Here is an 11,134-nt window from a genome sequence, read left to right on the forward strand (position 1 = left end):
TGACGATGAAGGAAACAGAATCCTCCTTTATGATACATTTACACTGCCATAAGTAAAACACAAGTGACTTTAAGGAAGGTGTCTTTACATTTCTGGTGTAATAAAAGAAAAAGAAATGTACGTTGAAGCATGCTATTTTAAGAATTACCTACCATCTCATAATTTCTCTGCTTTTAAGAATTAAGATACGAGGACATCCTCTCTAATTAAAAGCTCATTATAAATGAGTTCTGAGAGTATAAATAATGTTCTGCAGGAGTGTATGCAGTTTTAAATTAACTGTTGTGTTTTGGATCTCTGATGTGTTGATTAAGAACTTTTGGCATTGCACAGACAATACACTAAAATTTATGCATCATATCATTTGTGGCCATTATTCTTTTATGTATGTCGTTATAAACTGCACAGGTACACTTCTCTTTTTTTATATATACCCACTGTATAAACATGATAGACTGGAATAGAATGCACTGGACAAGATAATAGTTCCAGAGTGGTAAGGATTTGGAAATATTTGTAAGATTTTATAATTATTTTAATTTAATCGGTTATAATGGAAGCTCTGATAAGATGAAATAGAGTTTAAGGGATGAGCAGAAGAGGAGGCAAAAAGTTAGCTTTGTAATATGAAAACTTGGAAAGAATGAGGGAATGAGGCATCAGGGACACTGCTCTAGATAATAACCAGTGTGTGAAGGGGTTGTACTTCCTTTTCTGTTTCCCTTTTGAGAGAGGAAACGAGGAGGACGCAAAACCAGATCTAATATTTGGAGAGAGTGGATTTAGGCTCTGAGAACAGAGAGAGAATAGTTGTGTAGCTCTTCAAAGGACTTGAGCAAATTAGAATTTGAAGATGGAGGAATATTAAACAAGAGGAAGATTGAGGTTGGAATTGGCAAATCTAGAAGCAGTGCGGTTCTCAAATACTAGGTGTAAAAAGAGAATAGTAAGTTGCAATTCTAGTGTGAATTGATTTGTTGGAAACATTATGGAAGACAAATAGATTCAGTCTATGTGGAACATGAGGTGGTGAAGAGCCATGTGTGAAGTGTTCTGAAGAGCCTTCAGTAAAACCTTGTGATCCCTTGATTGAAAGACATCAGAAAGATGTAGTCTATGTAACTAAGTCATCACTAACCTCTTTCGTGAGTCTGTCATGGCAACTCTGTGTTAAATTTGAGCTCTGTATTTGTCTCCAAATACGACGAAAATTTTGGGGAGGGACATTAAGTGAAGTTATAAAATACGAAAGTGATTTTGCAACTTTTTTAGATATAGACAGTGGTTTTGAAGAGAAGGGAACCAAAACTGTTTGTCACAAATCCTTAAAGATCTTTCCAAGAAATACTGTAGGAAGTAAACTCAGTATGTCATGATTGCTTTAATATATAACAAAATTTCTTTGATCATTTAAAGGAAAATGAAAATTAAGAAAAAAATTGTCACACGTCTAGCAAAAGGATTAGCAAAGCTGGAAGTGTTAATATCCAACAGAAACATCTTACAAATTTTTCTGACGTGAAATTCTGAAAACTTATGCCGTGTGTCTGCCAAGCCACCAGAGCGTTTACTCTAATTTATACCTATTGCATACTACGGTCTTTCCGATTGTTTTCCTATTTGCTCGTAGTACAGCATGAATAATAATGTCAACATAGCTAAAGGCTTTAAGTGTACTGTTCTTCTACTCAAAAAAAAAGATGAAAATATAATTAAATAAGCACAAAGTGGGCACATTTTCTAAACCTTTGAACTTGTGCACTCAGATGTTTTGCTGGGCTGTCTTGAAAAATGCCCTGCACCCCGAAGGCACAAATGAGGGAGAGTGCAATGTGGTAGAGGTTGGAACTCTTGAGTATGAAATGTATCAAATCCACAGTATGTGCTGTATTATTATTGAAATGTGGTATGGACGGAAAGCAGCTGATCGCTGAATGGCTCTCTGCAGTTAGCTGCGTTCCCTTTGCATAAGGAACAATGGAAATGAAAGAGGAGAGCTTTATAAGCAGAAATCAGGCAGTTCTCCCTCTGAGTACAAATGCAAAAGTAATTTAGAAAAATGTGTTAAGCATGGTGAAATGATTAGAAATTAAATTAGGTCTGCTGGGATGGCTGAAAGAACATCAGCTGAGAAACATCACAAACTTGTGTGAGTTGCAAGAATTTGCATCGTGGACTTTGCAAAGCAGCAGAACTTCTTATGATAATGATTTAGAAAGTAGATCATCTCAATGCCTAGGAAATGAATCTGAAACTCAGCCTTATTCAGACCAGCACCACAGTAACAATTTTTTTCCCTATAAATGAGATTTAGGAACATTTCTTCAAACAGCTTCCCTTTGCTATTAAGTTTGAATAATTGTGTTTAATAGTAGCTTGTCATTTGCATGCCATGAATGAAAGAAAGAGAAATAGTTCTTGGAAAAAACAAACCACAATTAAACACTACATGCCCAGTAAAACTGGCGGGCAGGTGTTTCATGCCTTGCTGATGTATAATCTCACTTCGAAGACAAGTTCAATTTTCAGGGAACTTCATTGCCACCCAGCCTGTTCAGTGGAAGTAGGCAGCACAGAACAGCACCTGGTTCCTGTGATCTCTTCAAAGATATGCTAGCTTGGCAAGTTTGGTTTTCAAAAAAAAAATCAGGTTGACTGGCATTAATTCTGCATTCTTTCTTCAATCCTTCATTAACTGAGACTTGTAGGAATTATCCCATTATTTTGCTGGGATTGATGCCAGGCTTATAGGCTTTTAATTAGCCAGGTTGTCTCATTTGCCCTTTAATAGCACTGGCACGGGACCTACTGCCTTTCAGTCTTAAGAAGTTTCCTTCACATTTCGAGGTCTAATGGAAAAAGAAAGACAACAAGGAAAATCGTTATCAGTGGTCTGCGAAGTCCTATGCCTGCTTTTAAAAAGTTCTTAGACACCAATCCTTTGTACCATCTCATTTTTAAAAGTGTTGCCTTAGTAGCCAGTTTTTAACATTGTCCCAAATTATTCTTAGAGAGTAAGATCATTCCTTCAGATGAGATTGGTACAACTTGCTTTTTCCCTGTACAAACACAGAAGACAAATGTTATGTATTTCTTCTTTTTACGTTGACAGTTTTCCTATGGTATTCAGTAATGAAACAATTCTGTTCTTAAATTCCTTTGTATTCCTAAATACGTGAAAATACACTATGGTTTTTTGCTGAAATGTGCGGGGTAGATTGAAGAGCGTTCTGTGCAGGAGAAGCTGATCTGTATAAAATACAAGTTTACTGAAATCTATGCAAACGTGAAGCACTACCTTGGGTTAATAGACACCTTAACAGGATTCATTAGCTAAGTGCTGTTGGTGCTGCAGAGAATCACAGGTCGTCTTGGATCTCTGGCAGCAGCAGTTTGCATCCACTGAGAATACACTACGCGACATAGCTTGGTTTAATTTTTCTATCTATAAAAAAAGTAAGGCTTTTCATTTGACCAGTTTATTCACCCCTTAAAATTCATTATCCTTCTTGAAACAGTAAGAATTCCTACCTAATACCTTCCAATGGGAAATGTACAGAAGAATCTCATCCATAGAATCAGCTGCCCCACCAATGGAAGAAACCGTTTTCTTCCTCCTTCTTAAGTTTAGATATTTTAATTTAGTTTTCTTCCATCATAGGATATGACTCTGACTTGAGAGATTTGCTACAAAAATGCTTTCTGTTAGATTTGTGATTGTATGCACCATGTCCTTCAGAATTCAGAGGTATAGATTATCTGATTGCTCATAACGGAGGTGAAGTATTCATTTAGTTTTCAAGCTAGAAGTTATCTTTATTTACATTTTGCCTTTACGGTTCATTATTCCTTCCTCCCTACTGACATACCTGAAGAACTCTTGGATTTTACAAATGATACTGAAATGTATCCTGTACTCAGGATGTCTTTTAGTAATTTTCACTGTCTTTCAACTCCTGGACTGCTCGGTGCACCTTTCCTTGAGTTCCATGCTCATCTTTAATATCCTCTTTGGGGTGATTTTTAGTTCAGTAGCATCCTCCATGCAATTTTCTATCCTGTGGCTTTGGGGCACACCTTATTAATAGTTGTTGTTGCCATACAAGTCCTGGGAGTTTATTTCAGCCTAGATCTAATGCAGACATGTGGTTTCAATGACCGTTAGCCGTTGTTCAAGAGCTCATTCCTCCATGAAAGAAGCCCGTTTCCAAAGTCTGAGGTCTGCTCAGTCCTGTGGGCTGCAGCAGAGTAGGCAGCACTTACAAAGCACGTTCCTGGCCCAGACTAAAATGCTAATGTAGATGCACCCATGCTGACCCCTAGTGTCACTGCTGCTCTGAGCAGACACTACCTAGCATCTAAACTGGGATTTCTCTCTCAAAATCTCTGTACTTAAATGTTCAGTACAGCTTACTCCTGAGTTTCCAGCAACTTGAAAATACAATGGCAGATTATCCAGTACAGTACAGTTCCCTCGCCCATTTCTTTTTACCTATGGAATCATACGCAGATGTTATAAGCAGAAATTGCAGCATTCCTTATCCAACATTCCCTCTAGATTTCACAAGTTACAAAACAAGTCAAAGCTGTGTTATTAAAATGAATGCTTTGCCACGCAGACAGCTATTTCTGATGCACAGAATTTTCTTTATTCCGCATTCTTACTTTTTAACACCTTGTGCATTCAATAAAAACAGATTTGTTACTCATTTCACCATCCCTTTTTATAATTAGCACAGCACCTTCCCAGACGATCTAGTCAGCCAGGCTGCTAGAAAATTGATTTGCCTTCTTGCAAAAAACCAAAGTTGCTTTGCTGTGAATTGAGTAGCTACATCTGTACCAGTAGCTGGTAGCTGTTCTTTTCTCTGCGGACAAGTGGCTTGGCACATCCCCTATCTGAAAGTTTTCTTCCCCTTGCCTGCAACATCAAGGTTGCTTTCTCCATGCTGCTTTTTGGAGCACTCGCCAACATTTTTTGTCATCTGAAATCTATCTGGGTCCTGTTTGGAAGAATATTAGTTGGCTTAAGTGGAAGTTGTGCCAGGGACCCACTAACAGTGAAAGGATGGATGGCTACACACCAGAGCACAAGCTGCAGCCTTGACTGTGGCCTGTATTGACGTATGTAGGCTGCCTGAAGTTCTAAAAAACTGAATTTCCCCAGTTTATGCTTTTACATAGCTTACAGTTAATTTCAAACATGTCCTGTTGATCCTTTCTCGAGAAGGGTAGCTGCAGAAAATTAAATTTTGACATTCTTTTTTTTTTGACATTTTAAAGCATCTAGGGGTAGTGATGTGGTAGGTATATCACAAAGAAGTGTCATTACTGGGTGTATTCCGTGAGGCACATGAACACTAAAGCGTGCCACAGGAATTTGGTCGGTGTGTGTGCGTGCATCCCAATGTGGAACACAAATGTCATGTGCTGAGCCTGGAAGTCCCCATCCCCAAAACATCAATCCCAGAGGACATGATGGAGCACGTGGTCACGTATATGGATTTCTTTCATTAATAGAAAAGGAAAAAATGTGCAACCATCTCAACCTGACATGCAAGCAGAGCACAGCTTGCATGTGCATCCAAGGTCTCCGATGGCAGACTTGCTGTGGAATAGACCCATCCCTCAGTTAGCTGCATTGGGTTTGGAGCAGTTGGAAAAAGCCATCACCCCTCTCCTTCCTGTTAATCATGAGTCACCTGATTTTGGCAGTCAGGAGCTACATTTACATGGATGGACAGTTTAAGATGTGTTTAAGGTCTCTGCTGAGGCTTTGCTCAGTTTGCATCCAGATATTAGTTCTTGAGCTCATGTAAAACTGGAATTTGAGTTGTAGCTCTGGTCCTGCTAGAAGGAGGACAGGAGTCTTGGTTTACCAAATGGTGCTGTTTGGACACAATAGATAGCTGGAACACAATCAGCTGTAAAAGCACTCCCTCATCGCATTAATCATGCATGTAAAGGTCAGCACTGGAAGGAAAAAACAAAGTGAGAAATATTTTCATCCAGTCTCTTTTCTTAATTACCTACCTTTTAGAAATGATCCAAATTAAGAGAATCTTTTTTAAACAACTTTTTCCTGTTTTGTTAGGATCAGTTCTGGGTAGTTATTTGACTAGAAAGAGAACTGTAAGAATAGATAGAAATATTTTAGAGATTGTTAGAACTCTGAAAAATTCTATAAACTAAATAACTTTGAAAACCACTGGAAGGAAGAGGGTTTCAACAAGACAGAAGAACCTGCAAATAAGAGATGCTGTCTGACCAGATGAGCACCTTGAGGCTTTTGATAGTAAGTTTTGATAAATGCTTCTTCCACATGATTTCACCTTGAATTGAAGGTCCTTGTGTATCTATGACAAAACTATCGCACAACTTAACTGGAGTGAACTGCAGCAGGTAAGGACAAAACATTACTGCAGCTGGAAGGACTAAATGGAGGCAGTATGAAGAATAATTTTTACATATAAGAAGACAAAGATATTTTTTTGTTAGGAAAGTTAATCACAAACATTCTCATGTCAGTTGTGTAAAGAGCTATGAAGTCTGATAGCTTGGAAATGTGTTCTGACTCAGTGCAGGCAATGGCTGGACTTAATGGCATAGAGAATACAAAACAAGTTCAAAAAAAAAAAAATTGAAAGTGCCAGATTGTCCACATGTAAATGGGCTTATTGTAAAAAGTGGTAAGATGTGGCTACAAATTCAGCCATTTGAAAACGGATAGAAAGCTCAAGAGATTAACATTATATCTTTGTAATCCCAGACAGGGTCCTAAATATGGGCCATGCAGTCAAACAGATGTGTTCATTGAAGGTTATCCATGCCGGTTGAGGAACATTGTCCAGCTATCAAACCCTGGTGCCCAGTGCTCAGACTGACAGGTCAATCACTATTCAGTAAGTCCCCCTGCGTTGAAGGATCCCATCTCAGGCTCTGACTTCCGAAGTACTCTTTTCTGCCTGGCTTCTGTATTTTGCACAACCAACCACATGGCTCACGTGATTCTGAAAACTTTCATCTTTTGATAAGTGATTTCCTGCTGCAAAATAATGTTTGTCATGTACAGATTTGTCATTAAAAAAAAAGAAAGCGAACTGGTGACAAAACTCAGCACAGCAATCATCCACAAAGATACCGTGTTCTCTTTTAAGGTTTAGAAAGACCAGGAATATGCTATGTACCATTTTTGCATAAACCGAATTCCCTTCCGTCAAACAGTGGGGAAAATACTTTATCTTGGTACAAAAAAGTCAATGCAAAGAATGAGATCCCAGGTGACATAGGAGCTCAGTGCAGTAATTCAGCTAATTCTGACAGCTCTCTGTAGCTGAAGGTGTAAAATCAACTCTGAGTGTTGTCTTAAGTAATGGAAATTTAAAGACTGAACCTCAGTTTCTGCACTTCAGCTTTGCTGAGCAAAGCATTTGTGTTCTCAGTAATGATAAACAGCAGTTTGGGAACAGACTTCTAAATGAATCATCCATCATTCAATAGTAATGCTAATTTTGAGGCAGAGGTAACTTCAGAGCTGGTTTTGTCTGCGGGCTAGCTGTAGGATGGAGCCATGTGCTTCCCACGCAACCTGGTAACGTGTGTTCTCTCTGACCAAGGGTGCCTTGGAAGACCTTGCGTTCTTTCAGTCCTGGTCTTCTGACCAAGATGCAATAGAAGTTTCTTGCTGTTAAGAGTAGTATTTGTAAGAAATGCTTTGGAAGACCGAATCTACCAACTAATGTTGCTGGTCAGCTTCTCTCTCTCAAATTACAGTAGTTTTCCTTTGCTAAACATAGGAGTTTGGTTTCAAGAAAGAGTAAAATGATGACATCATTTATCCAGTATTTGAGAACAACATAAAGCAAAACCATGAAGAAATAGTATTCAAAAGAAAAAAAAACAAACAAACAAACCCTAGGTCTAGAGCTTGTAAAGGATGTATGCCTGTCTGCATCTGTATCTCTGAATAAGTAATTTTTAATTCATAATATTTTACTGTCTTGGCTCCTCAGCTGACATGCACTTCATCCGTTTCCCTCTGATTTTCATGCCTGCTAAGAGCCACTTAGGAATAACTCTAATCAGCTGAAAAGGAGCAACACAATTCTCTAAAGCATTGAAATAGGCTAAAAATAAATTGCACAGCAATATAAAATTAAACTTGCGTGTTAGGAAACTCAACATTTCAAATGCATCTGGGATTGCTGATGTGTGAGATCGGACATGCAAGTGTAGATTTTTTTCCTTTTCTGATTTGTTCTGCATTTTTTTCCTCCAAAAAATGTCTGTCAAGCCATACAGGATGAAAAAGTGCAAACTCTGAGGAGTGTCTCAAAAAGAACAGAGTTACCATTATAGCATCTTCCTTTTACTTCCAGTGATGCATTCACGTTTTATGTTCAAAATCACAGTCCATCTAACATTAAGAAGCAACTTTTAAAACCTGAGAGCGTCTATAGATACCAAAAATGTCTAATGTTACAAATTACTTCAGAAGTGTGAAAAAGATAAAGGTATAAAGTGATGCAGCCTTCTGAGGAATTTAAGCCCAATTGTTGGTTTAAGACAGGGTACTTCAGCCTGTGGCAGAATTTGAGCACCCTGTTATGCAAAGTGCTAACAATGTAGAAATAATACTTAATTTTTTTATGCCTAGTTGTTCTTGTGGAAACTACACATATAACGTGGTTTTTTTCAACCCATCGAAGTCTGGGGTCAAGATATTTGAGTTTTAACCAATTTGTCATATCTCAATGATAGCTAGTAGGCAAAAGTCCTTTGCTTTCACCTTCTGAAATTTTGGAGCATTTCAAATTTCATAAAGAATATATATTTTGATAGTAACTTCTTTTCCCTGTACTAATAGTTCTCTATTTTTCTTGATTAGAAGTACTTCTTACTATCTTACGATCCTATGATCAAATATACTTGATCTTTTCTCTTCTGTAAATATCTTAAATTATAGTAGCAATAGGTTTTAGCTTTTTATTTTACTTTTTTTTCCTGAAATTCTGTTTAATCAGGAGTCTCTGATGCACCTGTGCGAATATTATATCAGAATACAACTTCTGTTAAAATTATTCTGGGTCTATATCAGGATTAAATAAAGTGCCTTATTTCATTTAACAAATTTCACTTAGCATAACCTAACACTTTAAAACTATTTACTTAAAATAGCTGACATAAAGCAAGGCAAGTCTTAGACCTATGCATATTCTGAAAGTGTTGATAAGTCATCATTTTCACCTGTATTCTCCTGTACTAAATGGCACATTTGGGTTTTTTCCCCTTATTTTTAATGGCTCAGATAAAAAGCTTGACAACAGAGGCTGAGAACTCTTTGAAATGCTCCCCAGTTTTTTGCGATCAAATTCATATTACTTTAAGGAAGATGATAGAGCATCTACTTATAGTAATGACAGTGCTGGAGGTGATTGGGAAAATGATACCTAAATAGCAGCAGCTGTTAGATAATCCATAATCTGATCCTAAATTATGTCACTGTGTTTTGCTCCCATACCTGCCTGCAACAAAAGAGAATGGAAAGGGGCTTTTTCCAGCCTGCTAAAAGATCCGCCAGTGCCTGATGGTGAGAAAATGCCTTAATAATATGCTACTTGATAGCAGTAACTGATCACAGTTGAAGACAAGCATGTTATTTTGGTTCATTAAAAAGCCCAATCAGTTATTACATTACATACCACTTGCCGATTTTATTCTGTAGTGCAAACCATGTAAGTGGGAAGTGGAAGTGCTAGAAAGTTCTGCTAATTTTATTATCGGATTGGTATCAAAGGGGGACTCTGGGATCTCATCTTGCCCTGTGAACTGTTAACCCAGACTGGTGAGGTAAGTGGTTTGAAGTGTAATTTTTTTAAAAATATACTATGATGGAGTGACTGCATCAGTGGCTAAGGGAAGAGCTTTGGATGTTGTCTATCTGGGCTTTTGTAAGGCCTTTGACACAGTCCCCCACAACATCCTTCTCTCTAAATTGCAGAGAGATGGATTTGATAGGTGGACTGTTTGGTGGATGAGGAATCAGTCGGATGGTTGCATCTGGAGGGTAGTAGTCAATGGCTCAATGTTCAGATGGAGATCAGTGACAAGTGGTGTCCCTCAGGGGTCAGTATGGGGAGCAGTACTGTTTAATATCTTCATCAATGACATAGGCAGTGGGATCAAGTGCACCCTCAGCAAGTTTGCAGATGACAGCAAGGTGAGCGGTGTGGTTGACACATCTGAGGGACAGGATGCCATTCAGAGGGACCTGGACAAGCTCAAGAGGCTGAACAAAGCCAAGTGCAAGGTCCTGCACTAGGGTTGGGGCAACCCCTGGTATCAATACAGACTGGGGATGAAGGGCTTGAGAGCAGCCCTGCAGAGAAGGACTTGGGGGTACTGGTGGTTGAAAAGCTGGACATGAGCCAACTATGTACACTCACAGCCCAAAAGGCCAACCATATCCTTGGGCTGCATCAAAAGAATGTGGCCAGCAGGTCGAGGGAGGTGATTCTGCCCCTCTACTCTGCTCTGGTGAAACCCGACCTGGAGTACTGTGTCCAGCTTTGGAGCCCTCAGCATGGGAAAGCCATGGACCTGTTGGAGCAGGTCCAGAGGAGGGCTACAAAAATGATCTGAAGGCTGGAGCACCTCTCTGCTATGAGGAAAGGCTGAAAGAGTTGAGATTGTTCAGCCTGGAGAAGAGAAGGCTCTGGGGAGACCTTATTGCAGCCTTTCGGTACTTAAAGGGGACTTAGAAGAAATACGGAGACAGACTTTTTGGCAAGACCTGTTGGGATAGGACAAGGGGTAGTGGTTGTAAACTAGAGGGTAGATTCAGACTAGATAGAAGATGAAATTTTTTATGCTGAGGGTGGTAAAACACTGGAACAGGTTGGACGGGGCTCTGAGCAACCTAATCTAGTTGAAGGTGTCCCTGCTCACTGTGGGGGGGTTGGACCAGATGACCTTTAAAAGTTCTATGATTCTATGATTCAAATGAAGATCATTTTCTCTCCAACTTTTCATCTTGGGCTCAATCAGCTCTAGGTAGGAAGCCCCAGACCTGACCAATATCTCAGGTGGCCTTCAGTGTGGTCACAGAGCTTGCAAAGAGAAGTTTTTCTGTCAG

At 39.0% G+C, this 11,134-nt stretch overlaps 1 protein-coding gene across 2 annotated transcripts in view; it reads left to right on the forward strand.

Moving 5' to 3' along the window:
• Window positions 1–11,134, forward strand: part of SHANK2 (SH3 and multiple ankyrin repeat domains 2) — a 315,799-nt gene that overhangs the window by 108,578 nt on the left and 196,087 nt on the right. The gene's annotated exons all lie outside the window — the stretch shown is intronic.

Source organism: Egretta garzetta, unplaced genomic scaffold, assembly GCF_000687185.1.
Source record: "Egretta garzetta isolate BGI_Z169 unplaced genomic scaffold, ASM68718v1 scaffold454, whole genome shotgun sequence".
Lineage (NCBI taxonomy): Eukaryota > Metazoa > Chordata > Aves > Pelecaniformes > Ardeidae > Egretta > Egretta garzetta.